At 51.0% G+C, this 23681-nt stretch overlaps 1 long non-coding RNA gene and 1 other non-coding gene across 3 annotated transcripts in view; one reads left to right on the forward strand and one right to left on the reverse strand.

Annotated features, from left to right (window-relative positions):
* The window catches only part of LOC136384593 (uncharacterized), a 57291-nt gene that overhangs the window by 16251 nt on the left and 17359 nt on the right, over positions 1 to 23681 (reverse strand). The window lies entirely within an intron of this gene.
* Positions 18845 to 18920, forward strand: TRNAA-CGC (transfer RNA alanine (anticodon CGC)). Its single transcript has one exon. It is a non-coding gene; the product is annotated as a tRNA-Ala (tRNA).

Below are 23681 nucleotides of genomic sequence, written 5' to 3' on the forward strand. Positions count from 1 at the left end.
GTTGGCCTCTCAACTGTGATTTAGTTAAGCTTATGTTTCTATTTGGGAACAAACACACCTTTTGCGGAAACCCCCCATATTTATTTCTTTCATACTCTTCCCACCGAGAACTGGGGTCTGTGCGCTCCCCTTGAATCTGAGCGTGGTAAGTACTTGCCCAATAGAACATAACGAAAGCGACTCTGTGCTAGTTTCCAGCCCCAGATCTTAGGAAATTGATGGTTTCTCCTTCCTGTCTCTGGGCACACTTGCTCTGTGAACCTAGCTGCCATGTCAGAGGATGTCCAAGCAAGGAGCCACCAGCTAGACTGAGTGACCAACCCAGAGCCATCACCCACAGACATGTGAATGAGCCCTCTGAGCAATGCATCTCGAACTGCCCGGCTGACACCAGGTGGAACAGAGACAAGGGGTCCCTACTCATTTCTGCCCCAACTACAGACCTGTTGAGCAAAACAAATGGCTGCTGCTGTTTTAAGTGTTGAGGTGGTTTGGTAGCAATGGAGAACTGTACCATGGTGCCAACCATTTTTACATCTAAACCAGTCACTGATGTGGGGACTGAGGACAAAGATTTCTGTGAGTGACTTAAACCTTTCAGAATCCTCCTGGTGAGGCTAGGGCTGGGGCTAGAATGAACAACAAAGGAATGGCTGCTGGTGTGTGAACAGCAGGCTCTGTGGAGGACATTGGGTCCAGTGAGATAAGGGAAGTGCCCCAAGGTCACACAGCTAGTCTGTCACAGAACCAGAATTTGAACCCTTCCTGGCCTCCAGCCATCCAGAATAAGGCTGTAACTGCCCATAACCACTGCCAGCCCCTCTGTGAGAATTTTCTGCAGTGTTCCCCCTCTACAAAGCCTTCCTGAGCACCCCTTCACCAGCTCCCATACAGCACGTAGTACAGTGTATTCTCATTATGTGCCTAGATGCCAACCGCCAATATAATACCCACGAGGGTGGGACGTTTATTTTCTGATGGCCCAGGCCCTCAGGAAGGGCTTGGCACAGAGTATGGATTAGGTTCAGTGGAGTCTTATCTTTTGTGGTGTTAAGAGTCAATACTTAAAGTTGATCATCCAGTATAGTCAAAATTATCCCCCGCTCGCCTTTAACTGCCCAGCAAGTTAGTATCTGTGGTTTTGTATGTTCAGCTCTGAGAATATACAGGTATAAATAAATACCCATATACTAATATGTCTTATATTAACATGCATATTCAAATATGTTTGTACACTATTTTTTTTAAAGACTTTATTTAATTTTCAGAGAGGAGAGAGAGAGAGAGGAAGGGGGAGGAACAGGAAGCATCAACTCCCATATGTGCCTTGACCGGGCAAGCTCAGGGTTTCGAACTTGCACCCTCAGTGTTCCAGGTTGACGCTTTATCCCACTGCTCCACCGCAGGTCAGGCTGTACACTATTTTTAAGGAAACACATTTTGAGCGTTTATGCACAGAATTAAATGCACACAAGACAAACACCGCTGTCAGTGTTCGATAGAAGAAGAAGTTGACCATTGAATAAAAAAAGGGATGGGTCTGGCCCATCTGCTCATCTCTCCCCTCAGACCTCTCCCTCGTTGGCCAAGCACTGTTTGTCTTTCTCTTGTGCCTCAAATGTCCCCACTTTAGTCCCTGAGAACCAAGACACACAGGTCAAGTGTCCTGAAGGCCACGGTTATGAGCACCACACGATTCGTGTTCAAGCCTCACTGGTCCACAATGAAAGGTCACCTAGGTGGCCCCTTGGACACACTGGGAGCTGCACCCAGGAGATGGGTGGTGTGTGTACATGTGTGGGCACTTGCAGAAAGTTGCTTCATGAAGGACCTGCCCTTCTGTCCACTCCAAAGGGATGCCGCCACCAACCAACAGCCCCAATCCCATCCGAGGGGAAGGAAGGATGAGGGGGCCCCTTACTTAGAGGACTCAGCATTTCCAACCTGGCTGGGTAGATTGATTGGTTAGAGCATGGTCCAGAAGTGCACAGGTGGCCAGTTTGATCCCTGGCCAGGACACCTACAGGAAGAGATCTATGTTCTTATCTCTCTCTCACTCACTCAAGTCAAAAAATAAAAAAGTTTGTCATTGTTTTTAAAAAGCTATTAACATTTTAAAAATATTTGTTAATTTCAAAAGTTCTCTCACCCCTTCACAAATAAATGTAAATTCCTTTGATGGGCTAGTAAGCTCCCCACCCTCAGGGCCTCCCTGGATCCCAGCAAAAGCCCCATTCCACTTTTCAGAGCCCCTGGAGCGGTAAGGCCGGGAGGCCTCCCACTACCAGCGTAGAGCTAGTGCGGGCTTCACCTGAGCACCGTGCATGTGGGCTCAGCCCCAGGTTTCCGAGCAAAGAGTGAATCGCCTGGGAGGGCACTGATTCCCACCCTCAGAGCCTCTGAGGGCTGCAGAGACCTCTATACCCCCTGCCTTCTCTCCTCTCTGCCTTTCTCACCTCTTCCCTCCTGAGTCTCTGTCTCTGGCAGTCTATCTCTCTAGCTCACCTCTGTCTGTGTCAGCTTTGCTCTGTGTGTTTCTCTCTCTCCTTCTGTCTCTCCACTCCCCCAGCCCAGACTCCTCTCTCTCTAATTTCCCCTCTATTTCTCTCTTTAGCTGCCTGATTTTCCCTCTCTCTCTCTCTCTCTCCCTTGCTTCCCTCCCTTCACTCTGTCTCTGTCTCCCTCCTTCCTGATCTCCTCCCCCTCCCTCCTGCCTTCCCTGGAGGGTGATCTGTGGGATCATGCCAAGCCCAGAGGGAAGGTCAGGGCACCCTGCAGGGACCAGTATAGACTGCCATTAACCTGTCACTTCTGCCTCTGGCTAGGAATTGCTGTCACTGGAAAGGGGATGTCTTTTCAGCCAGAGCTGACAACTGTAAGCAGAAACCACCCAATCAGAGGGCTGCAGTCGGTCCCCAGGGCACCAAGGACAACTGGTGTGGTTTATAGACACCAGCCTGGCAGCACAACCCTCTTCTTTCTGAGTTCTGGGCAAGGGTGGACCTGTGTGTAGGGAGAATCTGGGTTGGTGGCCACATTGAAGCCTTCCTCACCTGAAGTCTCAGGAACGGAAGAAGAGGATCAAAAAGCCAAGGTTGTGGGTTCAATCCCCAGTCAGGGTACATACAGGAAGCAATCAACGAATGCACAACTAAGTGGAACAACAAATGAATGCTTCTTTCTCTCTCTCTCTTTCTCTCCTTCCTTTCTCTGTCTCTGTAAAATCAATCAATAAGCAAAAAGCTAGGGTCTCCTTGAGCAGCCTAGGAGCCGTGTATGCCACCCCGCCCTGTGGCCTTTAAACATGAAGCTACACTTTTAAATTGGCAAATCTCACTTTTAAAAAAGAAATCCAAGTTTTCTCTTGAGTGCCGGGCCACAGTGGCCTGTGGCTGTTGTGTACTCCCCTGTCCTGAGAGTCCCTTACCTGCCTGGCTTCTGACTAAGCAGGGATTCTCTGGGTGGGAGAAGAGGCCCAAGTGCAACCACTAATTTATGGTGTGACACTGGCAAGGCATGCCTGCTCTGTGGGCCTTGGTTTTCCCATCTGTAAAATGGGAGGTTAATGTGAGCCCAGCATGAACTGATCTTTTTGAACATTTGAGGAAAGATATGGACTCTCTTCCCAGAAAACAGGCCCTGTGCACATATTTGCATATGATTTGAGAGACATACCTCTCCCCCTGGGGGCCATGGACCCCAAGTTAAGAACCTCTCTTGAATGCTTCTGTCTCACTGAGTCTGGGTTCAAGGGGCCTACCAGCTCAGACCTGACTGCCCCAGGGCCTCTGGGTGAGCAGAACTCTCCCCATTGCCAGGGGCTGTCCCAGCCCTGCTGGCAGCCGCCCATCATATGCAGGAGGGGTCTGGGCTGGCTCTGGATTAGCATAAGGCGCCTCCCAGGAGGTAAAGGCCCACCAGGAGGCCTCTGTGTGCAGCGCCTGCGCCTGCCTTTGTGGGGGCCCAGGACCAGGCGGGATGGCCGGGGCGGCTCACACACTTTTGACTGCCAGATGAAAGGGGGCGACATAAAGGGGCTGCCCGGATAGAGCATGGGGGCGCTTTGTGTCTCTCCAGACGGAGTTACAGACGTCTGTGAAACGTCAATTACTGCTGAATAAAGATGTCTGCTCGGTCCAGAGGCGCCTCCTTTCAGCTGGGGAGGTGTTTCCAGGCCAGGCCTGGGATGCCTTTGGCAACCTAATTTGGTGATTGTGACTCTATAAGCGCCTGCCCGGCATTCATCACTCCTGACGAGGATAGGAACAGGCTGAGGCCTGGCTGGCCCATCCCAGCTCTGTCCTGGAATGCGGATGGGGTTGGGGCGGTGAGAGGAAGGGGCAACCCACCTCCCTTCCCTTCCCTCACCCCTAGCCAGGCCAGGCACTGGGGGTAGCAGGGGCCCTCTGGGAGACACACAATGAGCAAGGTGGCCAGGGGCCCCTGCAACTACTGGCTGGGACCAGGGTTCCCTGGCCCTTTCTCCCAAGGGCTAGTGTGATGTGTGTTGAGGGAACAGCAGAAAGAGAGCCTGAGATTCAAGTCCCAGCACTACCAGCGACGCTGAACCTATTTCCTAATGTCACAGAGCCACCATGCCAACCAACTGTGTGCTAACCGTGTGCTAACTGGGGACCGTTACCTTTCAAGCCCTCTCGCTGTATGAGATGAAGAAGCCCGCATTTGTTTACTCCTGTCCCATCCATCAGGGACCTGCAGCAGTCATGTAATCCTACCTGACACGGGAGAACAGCCAGGGCTCATATTCCTGGTCTTGCACTTTCAGAGTGACAGAAAGGGTTGTGCCACTCAGAGCCACCTTGAGAGGAGATGATGTAGCCATGGTGGGGTATGAGGACCTGAGACAGAGCTTCGATTCTGGGGACAGTGAGCTGAGCTGTCACGTTGCCTTCCCAGCCAGTGGTGGCCCCTGAGGTTCATCCCTGGGGTGGGGGATTTTTGAGCAGCACAGATATTTCCTAAGGACCCCCATGGTCCCTGGGACACCTGTCTTGAAAGCTGCCCTGCAGGACCAGGAGACTGGCCCTTTGGGATTGCAGGCTTTACGTGAGATACAGGTGAAGAACCAAATGCCCTAAGAATGATCCTCCTGCTGACTGAGCAGCCACTGTGCATCCAACCCCGGCCTGGGCGTGCTCATGCGCAGACACCTCAGAAGGCCCCTCAAAGGGCGTGGGGAGGTGCACAGCCACTGGGCCAGCCTGAAAGTCTGTCTTGGCTCTGCTACTTTCCAGCTGGGGGACCACAGTGAGCCAGCCGACTTCTCTGCACTTCAGTTTGCAGGCCTGCCAATGCTAAAGACTTGTTTTAGGACAGCCCCTGGCACACCACCTTTACATTGGCAAATTTCATATTAAAAAAAAAAATCTAAGCAGGCCACAGAGCTGGGGTTGGAGGCTAGGGCGGTCTGGCCCCTGAGTTCACATCCTCTCAACTTTTCATAGTCCCAAGGGATGCAGAGCCTGGTCCCCCGGCTAGGTCTGTGGGAGGCAATGGCCCAGGACAGATGAGCCCAGTTCCCTTGATCCTTCCAGCTACCTCTCCCCTGAGCTCACGGCTCTTCAGTCCCCATACCCAAAGATGGCGGATGCATCTGTGACCTGCACATTGACCCACACAAGGCCTGTGTGCGTGTGAGTGTGTGCTTGTATGTGCATGTGCCTCCGACAACATATGGCTGCAGCAGGGGCCTTGAGCCACTCTGACACTCGGAAGGTGCAAGACAAGATGTGCCTGTAGTGACACGTGGGTTAGGGGTGAATCCCAACCCAAGAGCAGCTAAGTGAGAGGCCAGGAAGCTGGAATATCCCTGCAGGTCTGCCCTGGACACTCCTGCACACAGGCCGTGGTGGTGCCGGCTCGTATGCACCTCCCACAAGAGTGCGCACCCACAGGGGTGCGTGCGTGCCCCTGAGAGAACTGGGACTAGTTGATGGGTAGGAACATCGTATGAGCCTGCATGTAAACATGTACCATATCAAGGAAGGCGTGTAAAATCATTTGTATTTGTTTGACTAGTGCCTGACCTGTGAATGGTGGTGCAGTGGATAAAGAGTCAACCTGAATGCTGAGGTCGCCGGTTCAAAACACTGGGCTTGCCTGGTCAAGGCTCTGTGAGAAGCAAGTTGATGCTTCCCACTCCTCTGTCCACCCACGCCCGCCTTTCTCTCTCCTCTTTCTAAAAAAAAAAAAGTCAATAAAATAATTATTTAAAATTTTTTGTATGAATAGCTAATACTTTTACCTGGTATAATAATAGGGTTTTCGGTGAGGCGTCTCCTTCCTGTCTTTGCCCCCCATCTACCCCATTCTCACGACCCCCTAAAAAGATAATAACTGTCATTCATTTATCACGCACCCTTCCAGGGTTTCTCCACACATCAACAAGCCAGTACAAACTTGTATTCTTATTCTTTCCTCCCTCCACTCAGCTTCTTAGTATTGTTTCAACCTCTGCTTTCACAAATGTCACTGTGACAAATAGCCGTGCACACAAATCAGTTCTCACAAGGATGAATGTATCTGTAGGATAAATTCCCCAAAGGAACATGGCTGAGTCAAAGCTCATGTGTGTTTGTGACTTGGCTGTATCTTGCCAAATTGTCCTTCACGGGGCAGGTGCCACCCCCTCCCCCAAAGGATACGGCTTCTAGACTCTTGGCGAGGTGCGTCACTGACCGGTTAGCCGCATACGCCTCAGTGTGGCCAGCAGTGCACAGGTCTCTCAGCCGTCCCAGCCTGGGGCACCTGTTCACTGAGTCTGCTCTCTCTCCTGCCTTGTCCTATGGAGCAGTTGTTAAGGGGATGATCCCTCCATCCCCACCACCACACACACATCCAGCCACCACACACACACACACAAGTCCATTTGGAAAAATGCAGAGCAGAGCCCTGAAGGAGGAAGTAAGTGTATCTACCCAGGTTTGCTCATTCAGCGAACCTGTGAGCATCTAAGATAGGTCTGGCCTCCCGCTAAGGGCTATATATGTGATATGTCATCTTGGCCAAGTCCCTTAATCTTTGGGCCCCCAGTGTCCTCTTAGGTAAGAATAGGGGGGCAGACACAGGAGGTGTGTGTCCCCTTGGTAGCACTCATGACGTACCATTCCAAAATCACGTTGCCGATCTTTGTATATGTCCAAGGGAGGAAAGGCTTGGAAAACACTTCTGCGGGCTGGGAAATGTTGGCACTTGTTTGCAAGGATGGCTTGAAGGCAGTCAACCCAGAAAGCCCGCTGCAAGCTGGGGAAGAAGTGTGTCTGCACGGCCTGTGTGTTCAGCAACGTGGCCCTGGGACCTCCCGCCAACCACGTGGAAGAGTCAGCACAGCCCTGGTGTCGGATCAGCCCCACCTTGTTTGAGATCCTGCCAGGCTTGCTCACTCATTTTGTGAACCTGCACCTTCCATTGCCCCCTTGTAGAAATGTGGCTCCTTCACACTTCTCCCCGGTGGCTGCTGTGAACACCAGAAGAGATCTTATTGCCATCGAGCTAGGCTCTAGAAAGTGCTCGACCCTGTTATTTGCGTTCCTAGGAGTTTCCAAGAGCCAGCGGCTGGGCTGCCGCCCCAGGGTCAGGCTCAGAGGCAGACACGCCCGTGCCCCCAGCCAGGCCACTGGCGAGCATGGCGGGGAGCGGGGGCCCCTGGGCTTTCTCTCTAAGGCATCTGGACAGGCCAGGAGGCAACCGAGGAGAGTGACAGCTGGGAAGGTTTAATTGCTCCTCGGTGGCTTGGGAGCACCTCCCTCCCTTGCCGATGATCTGCATTTCAATGTGAGAAGAGTGGAAACTAGGATGCTGCTCAAAGGGGTTACAATGATTAATCATTTAAAAAGCAAGATCTTAATTACAGGCCACAATTTTTGCTATTTAAGGAGTCCATTAGTTGCCAGAAAGAAGAAAAAATTATCACAGGTTATTCTCCTCCAAAAGCAGAGGGGGGGAGGGACGGTGGGGGGAGAATCAGCTGCTGCTCAGAGATGGGGGGAGGCAGGGCCCCACCCCAGGAAGAGGCCCGGTTAGGAGCAGGATGGGTCCTGGCCATGGTGCTGGAGCAACGCGAAAGGGATGCTTCTCAGAGTCCCCGGGTCGCTGCAGGGACACGGTGACAGAGCAAGAGCTTCCTGCCCTCTCACTCCCCAGCTCTGCGCCTGGCTGGAATCCACCTGTGGGTGCCCCTAGGGGCCTCTCCTGGGCGTGGCAGCTGGTGGCCAGCCCCTCCCCGCACCCCAATGACCCCTGACTTCTCCTTGCTCAGGATGTGGGGTTAATCGCCAGGCCCTCCCCTCTGACCCCGCTGTGGGTTTTAGTCTTGTCTGGTCTCTCAGGCCCCAGGGTGTACAAAGGGGACTGGGTGTGGGCGGGGGAGTGTTAGGAGTGAGATAAAAACAACCAGGCTTCTTTAGTGGATTAATTTACTGATCCTCCTGGGGCTCAAAGATCAGGAGCTCAAGCACCTGTGGCCTCATAGGGGTCTGTGGCAAGGAATCCGGAGGTCTTCCTCCACCTAGAAGCCAGGGCACAATCGCACCACTGAGGATGGCATGGCGGCCCGTCTCCCCACGAGCCAGATCTGCGGGTCTGCAGCTTCAAGCCTCCTCCTGGGCCCAGGCTGCACGAGAGCAGGGCCAGCCGCAGGAATGCCGGAAACCCCAACCCAGCTGGTAGTGCGCCTGATGTTACAAGTGCCATCAAAATCAATAACTCGAATGAATCAAGCTGGCCAACGTGAGCTGAAACCAGGGCCCAAACTCCGCTTGTCCCTACGATACCATATGCTTAAAGCAAGCTTGCAAACACGTTGCAAAGTTGACCAGCTGACCCGGAGGAGAGGTTTATTCCCTGCCAAACCTGCTTAATACCGGGAATAAAATAAATAAAACCACTTCTATCTATAGTCCCTCCTGCCAGACTGATTAAATGCCTTTGGGTGTGTGTGTGTGTGTGTGTGTGTGTGTGTGTGTGTGTGTGTGTGTATCCATCAGTCTCTTCTGTTCCAACACTTAGGCCCCCAGAGGACAGGCCTCTAAATCGGATTGAATGGTAATCCAGGGATTTCTGAGGGACGGTGGGAGGAGACCCAAGCCGTAAACTCACAATACAGGTTTGAATTCAAAATGACCAGACTGATGTTGTGATGAACCTGCCCTGGCCCCTGCCCCCTCCGGGCATGCTCGCACCCCACCACCGTCCCCCAGAGAAGAGAGAGAGTCTGTCTCTTTAACTGCCAGGTTCCCCACCTCCTGGGAGTGAGCCTGCAGCACCCCCCACCCCCAATGCTGATTAATTGCAGGGTTAGGCACCCAAAACAGGCTGGACCATATTACTTCTGATGTTGGTTCTTTTTACCGGGGAACGCCTTGAAGCCACAGTAATCAGCAGCTTTTAGTTTGTCACTCTGCTGACACTCTTTACTTAGACCAGGAAATGGCAAATGTGATGGAAATGAGAACTTTATTATCTGTTTCTCATTCTTTCCAAGAGAGTGGGATTGGAGCCTGGCAAGGAAACCCTGGCATCAGAAGAGACCTCTGGTAGTGGCGATCAGACCACGAGGTGATGCTGGCTCCCAGCCGAGGGCCTGTGGGCTGCACCTCCACGCACAAGTCACCTACCCAGGGTCCTCATGGGCCACGTGGATGCCGACCCTGCCCTGCCTGCCTCCGAGACCTGCCCAATGTCCATGCTCTAACCTCGGGGGAGTGCTCTAACCTCGGGGGAGTGCTCTACCTCAGGGAGTCCTGGAGGTTTGGGGTGCCAGTGTCCTGTCTCCTGACAAGGTCTGTACCCACCCCAGCTGTAGGCCCAGACAAGTCTTGCATGAATTTAGGAAAGGATACCCCCTCTGGGTATATGCAGCCCTTGTAGGGCACACAGCTTGGGTACTGGATATTAAGCCCCCTATTAACATCCCCCTCATTTCATGATAAGCCCTGGAACAGGCAGCTTATTGTCTGACAGGTGCAGAGACTGATACTCCCTGTCCCAGGGCACAGGGGCCTCCCAGGGCCCAGAAACCATCACACTACCTCTCCCAGGTAAACACCCCAGCAGACTGCCACCCCACCCCCGCAGAGACTTAGGGGAACCTCTGGGCCCAGCCAGGGAGGGGAGCAGGTACCCGCAGACAGTCTGAGCACCCCTATCTCCCAGTCTGGGAGCTCCAGGACCTGGCTGAGGCAGGACCCAGAGAGACAGGTGACTCTTCCCTGTTTCAATGAAGCTTTACCTTTTCAAAGCATGTTCACGACCAGAAACTTGTCTGAGCCCTCAAACCAGCCTGCAGGGGAGCCGGGGCAGGCCAACAACGTTTGTTCTACAGATGCGCCCAGAAGCTCAGACAGTGGGGCTCACACATCTCCTCGCTGGCGCAGCTGAGGCTAGGACCCAGTTTCAGAGGGTCCTGGAGCCTCTTGGGCTGGGACACAGTCCCCATGGGGTCAGGGATCTGGTGCTGCCCTCTGGTGAGAGAAGCATCCCAGACTCCCCCTGCCCACCCACACAGACCCTGGTGCTTTAGTCACCAGTTCATTCAACTCACATTTCCCAAAGTGTCTAACCTCCCCAAGCCTCAGTTTCTTCACCTGTAGAATGGGCTTAAAGTAGCATTTATTATGAATGATGTATCTATTATTCATCTTTAGTAATAGAATCTAAAGGGTCATTTGAAGAGTCACAAAGGTGTCATGCATAATGCCTTTCACTCAGTTCCTGGCACACTGCGGGAGCTCATCACACTCATTCAATAGTAGCAATTTGTACCTTGGGCCTAGGCCCAGGGAGGCAGCTGGGAGGAGGCAGACAGGCTCCCCGCTTCCAGAATCCTTGTGTCCACTGGGGCACAGACAGCTACGTCGTGTGACAGTATAATACACCAAGGCAAGTCCTCTGAAAGAAGTGACCTCTAAGATGGGGTGTGCGCTCAGGGGGTCAGAAAGGCTGGGTGTGGCGGCTATGCACAGGGAGGTGAGTGTTAAGGAGAAGAGTCCTCTCTTCTCATTCAAATGCTGGGAGCCCCCATCAAGACTCTCTCTGAACCTGCGGCCCTGGGAAGGTGTTGCCTCCAGCCCCCCTACAGCAGTCCTATACTCTGAGCCCTCTTGAGCTGGTGGCCGGTATGGGACAAGGAGCTTATTGTCTGACAAGGAGCTTCCTGGTGGCCCTCCTGAATCTTCTCCTCTGAGAGCCAAGAGCCCTGACTACCTGTACTTTGCTTTGTGACCCACAGAAGTCCCTTCTCCTATCTGGCCTCAGTTTCCTCATTTGTTGAATAGACTTCCTCCCCTCAGGCCCTGTCGTTTGCACACTTTTCCTCTGGGGTGCTCAGCAGGCCAGCAGCAGGGGCGCCCTGCTGCCTGGATCCCTCACGGCCCCCCACACCCAGAGGCCTGTGACCTACGGATGCCTGGGACACCACGTGAAGGGCAGGAACCCAGTTGCCGGACCAGCACCCCCTAGCCCCCATCCGCTGCTCTGCCCCAGACCGGGTCAGCCGGGGCCAGGCCCTCTTCAAGGCTGGCAAGAGGCCTGAGCTTCATGCTTCCCCTCAGCAGGGCATAGCCCCTTGTCCTCCCACGTCTGACAGGCCCCCTTCTGCCCCAAGGGGCCTCCCTCTTTTCCCCACCTCATGCCCACAGCTCTGGCTGCACTCCCACCTCTGCCCTGCGCTTTTGTCAATGCTGAATTCATGCGACATTTCAGAGGGAGGGCTCCTGGACTGACGGACAGACAGACGGGAGGGGGCATGCTCCAGATCCCCGACTGGCGTTCTCCTAGGGTGCTCCTCTGCCCTCACTGGCAGGGTCTTGGCCACGCCGCCCTCTTTCCTGAAGAGGTTAGAAGTGCGGTCTCAGGGGTCAGAGACCTGCAGCCTTGAGCTCCTCATATGCGCTGTGAAACCTTGAGAAAGTCACTGGCTTCCCTGGGCCTTAGTTGGCTACAAGGTGGGGTAACACTGGGAGCACTGAGTGTCCTAACGTGGGCACAGGGCTGAGCACAGCTGCATTTAAAGGGCTTAAAGGGAGGAGCGCAGCGGGGGAGGAAGGAGAGGAGCTCTTTCCTTCTCCTTCTTCCCTCCGTTGGCACAAGTACCCTGCAGACATGCTCTGTGGCCCCTCCTCGGCCTCATCCCACTTTGCAGCTGCCTCTCGGGGTGGCTCACACTCAGGCCACCCCAAAGTGTCTATGCTCAGCAAACCTTCTGAAAACCCTTTGGGGCAGGTGAATGGAGCACACGGCATCTTCCTGGGGTCTCCCCAGCGTTTAGCGTGAAAATCGCTTGTGTGTCCAGGGGTGGGGCACGGGAGGGCCAGTGAGCACACAGTGGTGGCCTGTGTGAAGTGGCTGGGTCCCTGGGGGGTGGGGGAAGCTGATGAGGCCTAGATGAACAGGTCTTGGGTCCCGAAGGAAAGGGTCAGGGATCTCCCCCTTGTCCCATACTGGGTCGCCAGCCTGAGAGCTCTGGGGAACCCAGAGCCCGGGAGGGGCAGGAGGCTGCCCTCCTGCGAGCCTGGGAAACGCTCTCCCTGCTGGGCCACAGGCAGGGGTGGGAAGTCAGGGCCACAGGGCTTTGTACCCTGCACAATTGCAGCCGCTCTTCTGGATAAAGAGGCGAACAAAGGGGCCTTCGGAAGTGGCCACGCTGCTCGGCACCCGGGGCGGCCCAGGAAGCCGGCTCTCATGGGCCACCCACCCAGGCATCCTCCCAACGCCCGGCCATGAAGGGCCAGCTGGGCCCCAGCCACTCGCAGCCTGGGCAGCTGTGCTGAGAGCTCGTGAAAGCAGAGAGAACACCCCCCAGCTGGCCCAGGGACCCCGGAAAGTACCAGAAGAGCCCCCAGCATGGGCAGCTGGGGGAGCTAAAACGCCGCTTTCTTATTCTGCATGAACTGCTGGCAGATGAGAGGCCTTCAGGCCTCTGGCGAGGGTGCACCTCCTGAGGGGGCTGGTATGCAGACAGTGCTTCTGACCTCTCCCCGCCCCGCACACAGTTGGCCACTGAGAGGGACAAGACCGCGACATAGCCAGCTGAGCTATCAGACAGGAATCTCACCTGAGGGCCCAGTACCATGGAAAGCACCCCGGACAGATGTGCGGGGGCTCAGGAGTCAGCATGCCTGGGCGCTGCCACTCCGGCTATGTGACCCCAGCAGCTGCATAACCCACTGAGATACGGCTCTTTTTTTTTTTTTTTTTTTAACAGAGACAGAGTCAGGGAGAGGGATAGACAAGGACAGACAGACAGGAACAGAGAGATGAGAAGCATCAATCATTAGTTTTTCGTTGCGCATTGCAACACCTTAGTTGTTCATTGATTGCTTTCTCATATGTGCCTTGACCACGGGCCTTCAGCAGACCGAGTAACCCCTTGCTCGAGCCAGCGACCTTGGGCTCAAGCTGGTGAGTTTTGCTCAAACCAGATGAGCCCACGCTCAAGCTGGAGCCCTCGGGGTCTCAAACCTGGGTCTTCCGCATCCCTGTCCGACGCTCTATCCACTGCGCCACCGCCTGGTCAGGCGCTATGGCTTCTTTATTGTGAAGCAGAGCCCGTATAAAAACGGTTCTTGTAGGACAGGGTGGGTATTACATGAGACGACGGCTACCAGGCCCCTGACACATAGGCTACAAATGGCAGCTCATTCCTTAGGCCTGCTTGCAGGAATGATCATTAGTTCTAAATGAGTTGTACCCTAAGTAGTGCTCACACTAAGGCTTCCAAGCTCAGAGCCAGGTCTTGGCACCCAATTATGGGCAGCTCTGTGTCCTGGCCCACCCCGGGAGCAGCAGAGGGAAGACCCCTGCCGGCTTGGGTGAGGACGGGATAATGCCCCTTTTTCTAGCATCAGGCTGAGCCTGCCAGGCCCTGGCTTCTGAATGCCCATTGGAGCCACACACTGGACTCTGTCTCCCAGGCAGCCCTGTGCCAGGCCCTCCACCACCCAGAGAGTAGGGGCCTTTCTTCCTCACTGGCCAAAACCAGGGCTTCCAAAAGAGCAGCAGCGGCAAGGGGAGCTGACCTTTGTTTAGGAAATTAAGCCCCCCACAAACCTCAGCTTGGGAAGCTCAGAGCTGGGAAGGGAAGTGCGTGCATCACCCCCTTTGTGAGTCGGGTCTGCTCTCTCCTGACTCTGAAGCTGCTACAGGATTCCCAGCCGCTTGGCTCCCTGCCTCCAGCCCCCACCCCACCCCCTATCTATTCATCCACAGGCTCTGAGGACCATTCACAAGGCTCATCCTGTTGGCCTTGAAAGGGGCTCACACTGAAGCCTGCAGAGCACTGTGTTGGGGGGAAGGGAAGGAGGGAGGGAGTCTAGCTGGAGTTACTGTGAGCATTTTGAAGGTAGTGGAACTGAGACCCAAAGATTCAACTGCTGAGTGAGGGGAAGGGCACTGATGGGTCTCAGAGGCCAGGTCAGGACTGCAGTTCCGTGTTCTCCCGGGCCATTTGCTATAAGGACACATGTTCCTGACTCCATATAAGGGGTGAGCTGAGAGGATCTCAAGAGAGCTTGGTCACTGCTAGGATTGTCTGCTGTCCACTCCTGACAGCAGTCTAGTTGGGGGTCAGTAGATGAACCAGTGCAGGGCTTGCTGGGACTTTGGAAAGACTAGCAGTCACTAGGAAGACCGTCTCAAACAATTTTTGTATGACTTTTAGGAAAAATCTGAGCCTAGAATCTAATCCCACTTTACATATAAACAGAAAGGTACTTTTTGCACAGCCTTTATATATCTGTATCTGTATTTATATCTCTATATCTATATACATGTATGTATATGATATCTAATATGTACCACACAACAATTACTGTATACATTGAGGAAGCTTACACATTGGGTTGTTTAGAATCTTCCTGCCCTGGCCGGTAGCTCAGTTGCTTAGAGCATCATACCAAATTTGTGGATTTGATCCCTGGTCAGGGCACATACAAGAATGAAGCAGTCAATGTGTAAATAAGTGGAAAAACAAATCCGTGTTTCTCTCTCTTTCTCCTTTCCTCTCTCTAAAATCAATTACATAAATAAATGAAAATAGAATCTTCCTAAGAGTTACCATTTCAACAGAAGCACATACCAGTGGCATTTTGGTTGCACAAACAATCTACCTGTAACTGTCGGCTTCCAACACTGCCACATTTACAGAGGTTTTAACTGCAGGTAAACAAGTTTATGGAAATGTTTCAGTGGGTCCTCTAGAACAATGGTCCCCAACCCCTGGGCCACGAACTGGTACCGGTCCATGGGCCATTTGGTACCGGTCCGCAGAGAAAGAATAAATAACTTACCTTATTTCTGTTTTATTTATATTTAAGTCTGAACAATGTTTTATTTTTTTTTTAATGACCAGATTCCCTCTGTTACATCTGTCTAAGACTCACCCTTGACACTTGTCTCGGTCACGTGATATGTTGCCACTAAAATTAAACCCATAAACTAGCAAAATGAGTGAAAAACAAAATTCCATTGAAAGTTTTTTTGCGAAGTGGAAAAGGGCCAGCGAGGAGACAGAAGAAGAACCTACGACCTCGAAGAAAAAGAAGGCTTCATTTAACAGACTTTATCACAACTGGTGATTCTCACGCACCACGGCCGCTCTGCATAATATGTGGCGACCGGCTAAGTAATGAGGCAATGAAGCCATCAAAAATGCTTCGCCACTTGGAGACCAAGCACCCTACTTTAAAAGACAAGCCTTCTGAGTATTTCGAAAGAAAAAAGCATGAACAAGAAGGACAGAAACAATTACTGGTGGCCACTACATCAATAAATGCGAGTGCACTGAGAGCATCATATTTGGTGGCTAATCGTATTGCTAAGGCTAAGAAGCCATTCACCATTGGTGAAGAATTGATCCTTCCAACCACTAAAGACATTTGTCGTGAACTTCTAGGAGAGGCTGTGGTTAAAAAGATAGCACAGATCCCTCTTTCGGCTACCACCATCACACGGTGCATTGAGGAAATAGCAGAGGACATTGAATCACAATTGTTGGAAAGGATTAATAAATCACCGTGGTACACTCTCCAGGTTGAAAAATCTACAGATATTGACAACAAAGCAATGCTACTTGTTTACATGCATTATCTTTATCAAGAGGATGTGCATGAGGATATGTTATGTGCACTATCATTGCCAACCACAGCCGCAGAACTATTTAAATCGCTGGATGGCTATACGTCAGGAAAACTGAAATGGTCTTTTTGTGTCGGCATATGCACAGATGGAGCTGCTGCCATGACCGGAAGGATGTCTGGTTTAACTACTCGGATTAAGGAGGTTGCACCTGAATGCGAGTCTACACATTGTGTCATTCACAGGGAAATGCTGGCTAGCCGAAATATACCACCAGAACTTAACAGCATATTGAATGATGTCGTTAAAGTTATTAACCACATCAAAGCACACGCCTTCACTAGTGCCTGTTCGAGCAGCTTTGTGGGGAAATGAACGTGGAGCACGGACACCTTCTCTTATATACAGAAATAAGATGGTTATCCCGAGGGAGGTCCCTGGCCAGAGTGTTTGAATTACGAGAGCCACTGCAGAGATTTCTCTCAGAAAAAAAAGTCACCGCTAGCAGCGACGAGGAATGGGTCACAAAACTCGCTTACTTGTGCAAGTTTAACGCACATATTTAACCTCCTCAATGAACTCAATCAGTCACTTCAGGGGAAAATGACAACTGTCTTCAAGTTGGTAGATAAAGTAGCTGCATTTAAAGCCAAACTGGATTTGTGGGAATGAAGCATGAACAGGGGTATATTTGACATGTTTCAAACATTCGTGGGAATTTTGGAAGAGACTGAGCCCAAGCCTTCATTGTCCCAGCTGGTGCACGATCACCTGTATTTGCTTTTAAAAGAGTTTGAACGCTACTTTCCAACCACAAAAGACCCACGAATAGCCAAGGAATGGATCCGTGATCCATTTGTCAACAAACCAGGTGAATCCAGCATGTCTATGCAAGAAGAGGATCAACTACTGGAGATCGCAAATGATGGCGGCCTTAAAAATATGTTCGAGACTACAGCTCTGCCGGTGTTCTGGATTAAAGTCATGGCAGAATACCCCGAGATCGCCACAAAAGCACTAAAAACCCTGTTGCCATTTCCGACATCCTATTTGTGTGAAGCAGGATTTTCTGCAGTGACAGCAACCAAAACAAAATTACGGAATAGACTGGACATAAGCAACACACTTCGGGTGTCATTGTCTCCCATTACCCCTAGATGGGACTGTCTCATTGCAGAGAAACAAGCTCAGGGCTCCCACTGATTTAGCGTTATGGTTGTTGAGAGATAGGCTACTATCTCTCATTCTATATAAACATTATAATAAATAACCCTTAACTTACAATATTCATAACAATGGTGAGTTGTATTTTTCATGCACTTTATATTTGTTTTTGTGTTGTATCTTATTTTTAAGGCATGTTTAAATGTTACCATAGCGACTGGAAAGTGTTTGGAGGCAGAGAGGATGTTACTCATGTTATGTTGTTGGTGCGATGTTAAGAGGACGCTTCTAATAAAGTTGCATACGAGTACATAGTGGATTCATGTTTATTTTTATTGTCGTAGGTTCATAATTGGTAGCGAGCCTGAACCTATCATATTACATATTGATGTCAGACATGAAACGTTGTCAGAATAACAAATTTAAATACAGCCTGAATAATGAGGACATGCTCGTTCCTCCTTTAACTTAGCCCAATAAATATTGTAAGTTCGACAATTTTATTTAAAAATACCACAGTTGGCCCTGGTCGGTTGGCTCAGCGGTAGAGCGTCGGCCTAGCGTGTGGAGGACCCAGGTTCGATTCCCGGCCAGGGCACACAGGAGAAGCGCCCATTTGCTTCACCACCCCTCCGCCGCGCCTTCCTCTCTGTCTCTCTCTTCCCCTCCCGCAGCCAAGGCTCCATTGGAGCAAAGATGGCCCGGGCGCTGGGGATGGCTCTGTGGCCTCTGCCTCAGGGGCTAGAGTGGCTCTGGTCGCAACATGGCGACGCCCAGGATGGGCAGAGCATTGCCCCCTGGTGGGCAGAGCTCGCCCCTGGTGGGCGTGCCGGGTGGATCCGGGCCGGGCGCATGCGGGAGTCTGTCTGACTCTCTCTCCCTGTTTCCAGCTTCAGAAAAATGCAAAAAAAAAAAAAAAAAAAACCCACAGTTTTTACTCAGGTCGCATAATTTTATTTTGTGCATTTATCCGTCCCACCCTAAAGGCCGGTCCGTGAAAATATTTTCTGACATTAAACCGGTCTGTGGCCCAAAAAAGGTTGGGGACCACTGCTCTAGAACACTTGTGCCTGAGCTTACCTCTTAAAATACATACTCTTTTATCATACATTTCCTGTTGTTCTTCCTTTCTAGTTAAGGCATTGTGTTGATATTGTTAAAATTACACATATAAGTGGATTCTGTTTTCTGTAAGTTTCATTAGGAGAGTAATCTTGTTACAGAAAGGGGGAACTGGGCCTGATGGGATGGGATTAGAGCCAAGCAGAGCCACCCACCCTGGTGGTGAGCCTGGGCCCACGAATCGGGTGTTTTCTCCCATCCTTGCTCTGGCATGAGAAAGCGGGCCATCACATGGTACGGTGGCTGCTGGCAGCAACCTTGTGATCATGAAAGCGGGGTGTTCCGGAGGATAAAGCCAACATGGAGGATGGAGATGAAGGACCTGGGTCCTTGGGGACCTCACTGAGTCCCGATGACAGGATGTTCAAGGACCGCCTGCTCTGTGAGATGTGTCCCTATTGGGAAGGCAGTGTACCCAAATGTTGGGTACAATCACATGAAGGGTTTGGGTTAAAACAGCACAGTCGCCCTGGCCGGTTGGCTCAGCGGTAGAGCGTCGGCCTCGCGTGCGGAGGACCCGGGTTCGATTCCCGGCCAGGGCACACAGGAGAAGCGCCCATTTGCTTCTCCACCCCTCCGCTGCGCTTTCCTCTCTGTCTCTCTCTTCCCCTCCCGCAGCCGAGGCTCCATTGGAGCAAAGATGGCCCGGGCGCTGGGGATGGCTCTGTGGCCTCTGCCTCAGGCGCTAGAGTGGCTCTGGTCGCAACATGGCGACGCCCAGGATGGGCAGAGCATCGCCCCCTGGTGGGCAGAGCGTCGCCCTATGGTGGGCGTGCCGGGTGGATCCAGGTCGGGCACATGCGGGAGTCTGTCTGACTGTCTCTCCCTGTTTCCAGCTTCAGAAAAATGAAAAAAAAAAACAAAAACAGCACAGTCGCTTCGGCTTCCCTTTCCCAGTGAGCAAGGAAGGACACATTCTCCTCTTAACTGAAAACCCACATGGCCACTGATGTTTCTGATCCTTTAAAAGCCACTAGGAGCTGTATCTCAGAAGGGAGCAGGTGCTGCAAACGTCTGCCATAGGTTCCCTCCACCTCTGAGAAATGTTTGTGGAGGTCAGAGTGGGCCTAGCAGAAAGGCCATGAGTCTAGGTCTTCATAAGAACTTAAGGTTGCCCGACCAGCGGTGGCGCAGTGGATAGAGCGTCCACCTGGGACACTGAAGACCCAGGTTTGAAATCCTGAGGTCACTGGCTTAAGCACAGGCTCATCTGTCTAGAGCACAAGCTCACCAGCTTGAGCACAGGGTTGCTGGCTTGAGTGTGACATCATAGACATGACCCCATGGTCGCTGGCTTGAGCCCAAGGTCATTGGTTTGAGCAAGGGATCACTGGCTTGGCTTGAGCCCCTGGTCAAGGCACGTATGAGAAGCAATCAATGAACCACTAAAGTGATGCAACTATGAGTTAATGTTTATCATCTCTCTCCCTTCCTGTTTCTGTCTCTCTTGCAAAAAAAAAAAAAACCCAGAAAACCTTGAGGTTGTGTGTCCCTGGACAAACCAAGAGTAGACTCACTGGTTCTAGCCACAGAGACACAGCTTGGCAGAATCAGAGACTGCTAGGTACATCTGGAAGGGACTTGGGAATTACCTGGTCTAACTCCCTTGTGTATCAGTCAGGTTAGGCATTGTTATGCTACAGTAACAACCTCCCAACTCTTAGTGGCTTAAAGCAACATTGTTTATTCCTCTCTCACTCGTGTTTACACGCCCACTGCAGACTGGCAAGGGGCCCCTGCCCATCACAGTCACTCAGGGATGCAGGAAGCTCCTTATTGACCCACACTACCACAACTGCCAAGGTTGAGAAATGAGAACACAGCAAACCCCAAGTCAACTGTCTCTCTTGATGGGGCTCCTGAACAATATTACATCTCTCTTCCATTCATATTTCATGGGCCAACACCAAGTCACTTGGCCATGCCTACATTCACTGGAGTTGGGGCATGTAATCCTCTTGCAGAGAGGGTCCATAAAGGGAAGGATGAATACAGAATATAGTACCACACTCTCCCACACTGGTTTGCAGTCTAGAATGAGCCCAGCTTGATTCTACCTGGGCTCCCAAGTAGTTAGACCTACCTGGGAGATCTAACTGTGTCTGTTCTTACGGAATGCCTTCAGGGGGGGACCCCACCTCTGGCCAGAAGTTTAAACCTTCAGCCTGTTCATCCAAGCCCTGCACACTTCTCCAGTTCCTCTCCCTCTCTTCCCCACTCAGTCATTCACCCATAATCAGTCACTGAGTGCTACATGTGATCACTATGTTGAACGCTGGACATGAAAGTTCATTCAAGACCACTCCTGTGAGCCCTGTAAGGGCCAGGACCACCTCCTGTTCATACCCAAAGACTCCCAGTGCCAGCAGACTGTGCATATTTTTTTCTTTTTTCTCTAAGTGAGAGGAGGGGAAATAGAGAGACAGGTTCCCACATGTGCCCCAATCGGGATCCACCTGGCAACCCCCATCTGAGGCTGATGCTCTGCCCATCTGGGGCCATGCTCATAACCAAGCTATTTTTAGTGCCTGAGGCAGAGGCGCCACAGAGTAATCCTCAGATCTTTGCCTGAAGCCCTGCCACCCTCCTCCATTCACTCCCAGCCTGGTTCCCCCTACTTTTGCCAGGCTGTGTCATTTCTGGGCACACCACCACCACTGCAGCAGCTACACAGGGTGTTATTACACAGATTTATTCACTTGTCTGTCTACCTCCAGCACGCTGTGGGCTCCTCACGAACTAACTTATCATGGCTAATCCACTGTGAAAAATGGTAACAATTTAAATGTTCATCCATAAGGAATTGTTAAACACATCAAGGCCATTCACAGACTGAAATATTATAGCACCATTAAAAATGATGGGGTCATAGTGTTTGAATATTATCATATTTCCCCATGTATAAGATGCACCCATTTCCGAAAAATTTGGGGTCTGAAAACTGGGTGCATCTTATATGGTGGTTGTAGATTTTTTTTTAACTTGCACTTCCCGCATTTTTGCACTTGTTTTTGCACTCATTGTTGAAGACAGTGATTCGTCATCAGACACAGGTGAGGACAAGCTAATGGATGGGAGTGTTGACAGTGATGAGGAGTTGTATGAATTTTATGATGAATAAAACTTGATTTCAATAACTTTATGTAATACATTTTTTTTCAAATTTCGAGCCCCCAATTAAGGTGCATCTTATACATGGGGAAAATACGGTAAGTCTTCTTTAGGGTTCCAACGTCAGATACACCTGTGCACTATGGCACTAACCCAAATATGCACTGGCAGGGTACTGGTTCCACGCACTAGAAGCCAGAATTGTAAAGAATGCAGCTGTTAAAAGAAGATTGAGATAGATCTTCACATGCTGTTATGAGACCATCTCCAAGACATACTGTGAAATAAAAATAAAGTGAGGTACAGGATGAGACTACTCGTGTGCTAACTTTGTTGTACAAAATGGATATACAGAACAAGCTGTGTGGGCTTGCACACATACAGAATCTCTCTGGAGGAATACAAAAGCAATGATAGCAGTGGTTACCTTTTTATTTTTTAATTTATTGATTTTAGAGAGAAAGGGAGAGATAGAGAGAGAGAAACATGGACGTTTGTTCCACTTATTCATGCATTCATTGGTTGACTCTTGTATGTCCCCTGACTGGGGATCAAACCTGCAACCTTGGCATCTCAGGATGATGCTCTAATCAACTACTGAGATACCCCACCAGGGCCTAAGGTGGTTGCCTTTTGAATGTGGAGCCAAGGAAAGAGACTCATGCAGAAAACGTCCTTTTCTGCCTACCCTGTGTAGAGTTGGAATCTTATTAATGTAATTTTTAAAAAGTCAGGAAGTAAATGTAACATATGAAAAAGCAGTCAAGATATCCTGTTATCCTAAAGTGATAAACTCAGATTTCAAAATCATAGGTAAAATATGACCCTTTTTTATTCTTTAAATTTTTTCTCCTTTTCCAAGTGAGAGGAGGGGAGGCAGAGAGACAGACTCCAACATGCACCCCAACCAGGATCCACCCAGCAATCCCCTTCTGGAGCTAATGCTCTGCCCATTTGGGCCATGCTCACAACCAAGCTATTTTTAGCACCTGAGGTAATGTGCCCAGGGCTGATGTGCTTGAGCCATGGCTGCAGGAGAATAAGAGAGTGAGAGAGAGAGAGAGAGAGAGAGAGAGAGAAGGGGAAGGGGAGGCATTGAGAAGCAGATGGTTGTGCCTGACCTGTGGTAGCGCAGTGGATAAAGCATCGACCTGGAAATGCTGAGGTCGCCGGTTCGAAACCCTGGGCTTGCCTGGTCAAGGCACATATGGGAGTTGATGCTTCCTGCTCCTTCTCTCTCTCCCTCTCTCTCTCTCCCTCGCTCCCCTATCTAAAATGAATAAATAAAATAAATTAAAAAAAAAAAAAAAAAAAGAGAAGCAGATGGTTGCTTCTCCTGTGTGTCGTGACCGGGAATCAAACCCAGGACATCCACACACCGGCCAATGCTCTACCACTGAGCCAACCAGCCAGGACCCTGACCCTTATTTTTGTAGAAATAATGTCTGCTACATCTCAGTGTGTTGCACTCTGTGCTATTTTACCTTAGTTTTATTTGACATTACCCTGATAAAAATTCAAACAGTAGAAAAGGGTACATAAATGAAAACATATACAATTCCCTTCCCCTCCCCTCAGTCTAGCTCCCTGTGGACTCTGCTTAGCTTCTTGTCACACCAAAATAATGTTAACAGTTGTTATGTCTGGGGGTGGGACTGCAGCAGAAGTTTCTTTTTTGTGCTTTTCTGAAATTTCTATTTTTTCTCAATAGCATATATTACTATGGAAATAAGAAAAATGCATGCATTTTTTAAAGTGCTTGAAATTTAAGAGAAGCCATAAACTTCCCTCCTCCCTTGACTCTGAAGAATCAGGCTTGATGGCCCCCCATGCCGCTCCCCCCACCCCCAGTTTGAGAAGCAGACTGGGGTAGCAGGAGTGACATTTCTAAGTTCCAGGAAAGGCTTCCAGTTCCATTTTTAAAAAATTACTATTATTATTTTCTTCTGTGCAAGTAAGAGGAAGCGAGACAGAGACAGACTCCAGCATGTGCCCCAAGTGGGGTCCACCCGGCAGCCCCCTTCTGGGGCCAATGCTCCGCCCATCTGGGGCCTCCCAGTTCCATTTTTAATAAAATCCAGCTCCCTTGCCTCCTGCTTTTGACCTCGTGGCCTCCACCCACCCGCCCTCTCTAAGCCTCCGCACCCAGGCCTTTCAGATGTAACAGCAGCACTGGGGCGAAGAGACCTGTT

Source organism: Saccopteryx leptura, chromosome 13, assembly GCF_036850995.1.
Source record: "Saccopteryx leptura isolate mSacLep1 chromosome 13, mSacLep1_pri_phased_curated, whole genome shotgun sequence".
Lineage (NCBI taxonomy): Eukaryota > Metazoa > Chordata > Mammalia > Chiroptera > Emballonuridae > Saccopteryx > Saccopteryx leptura.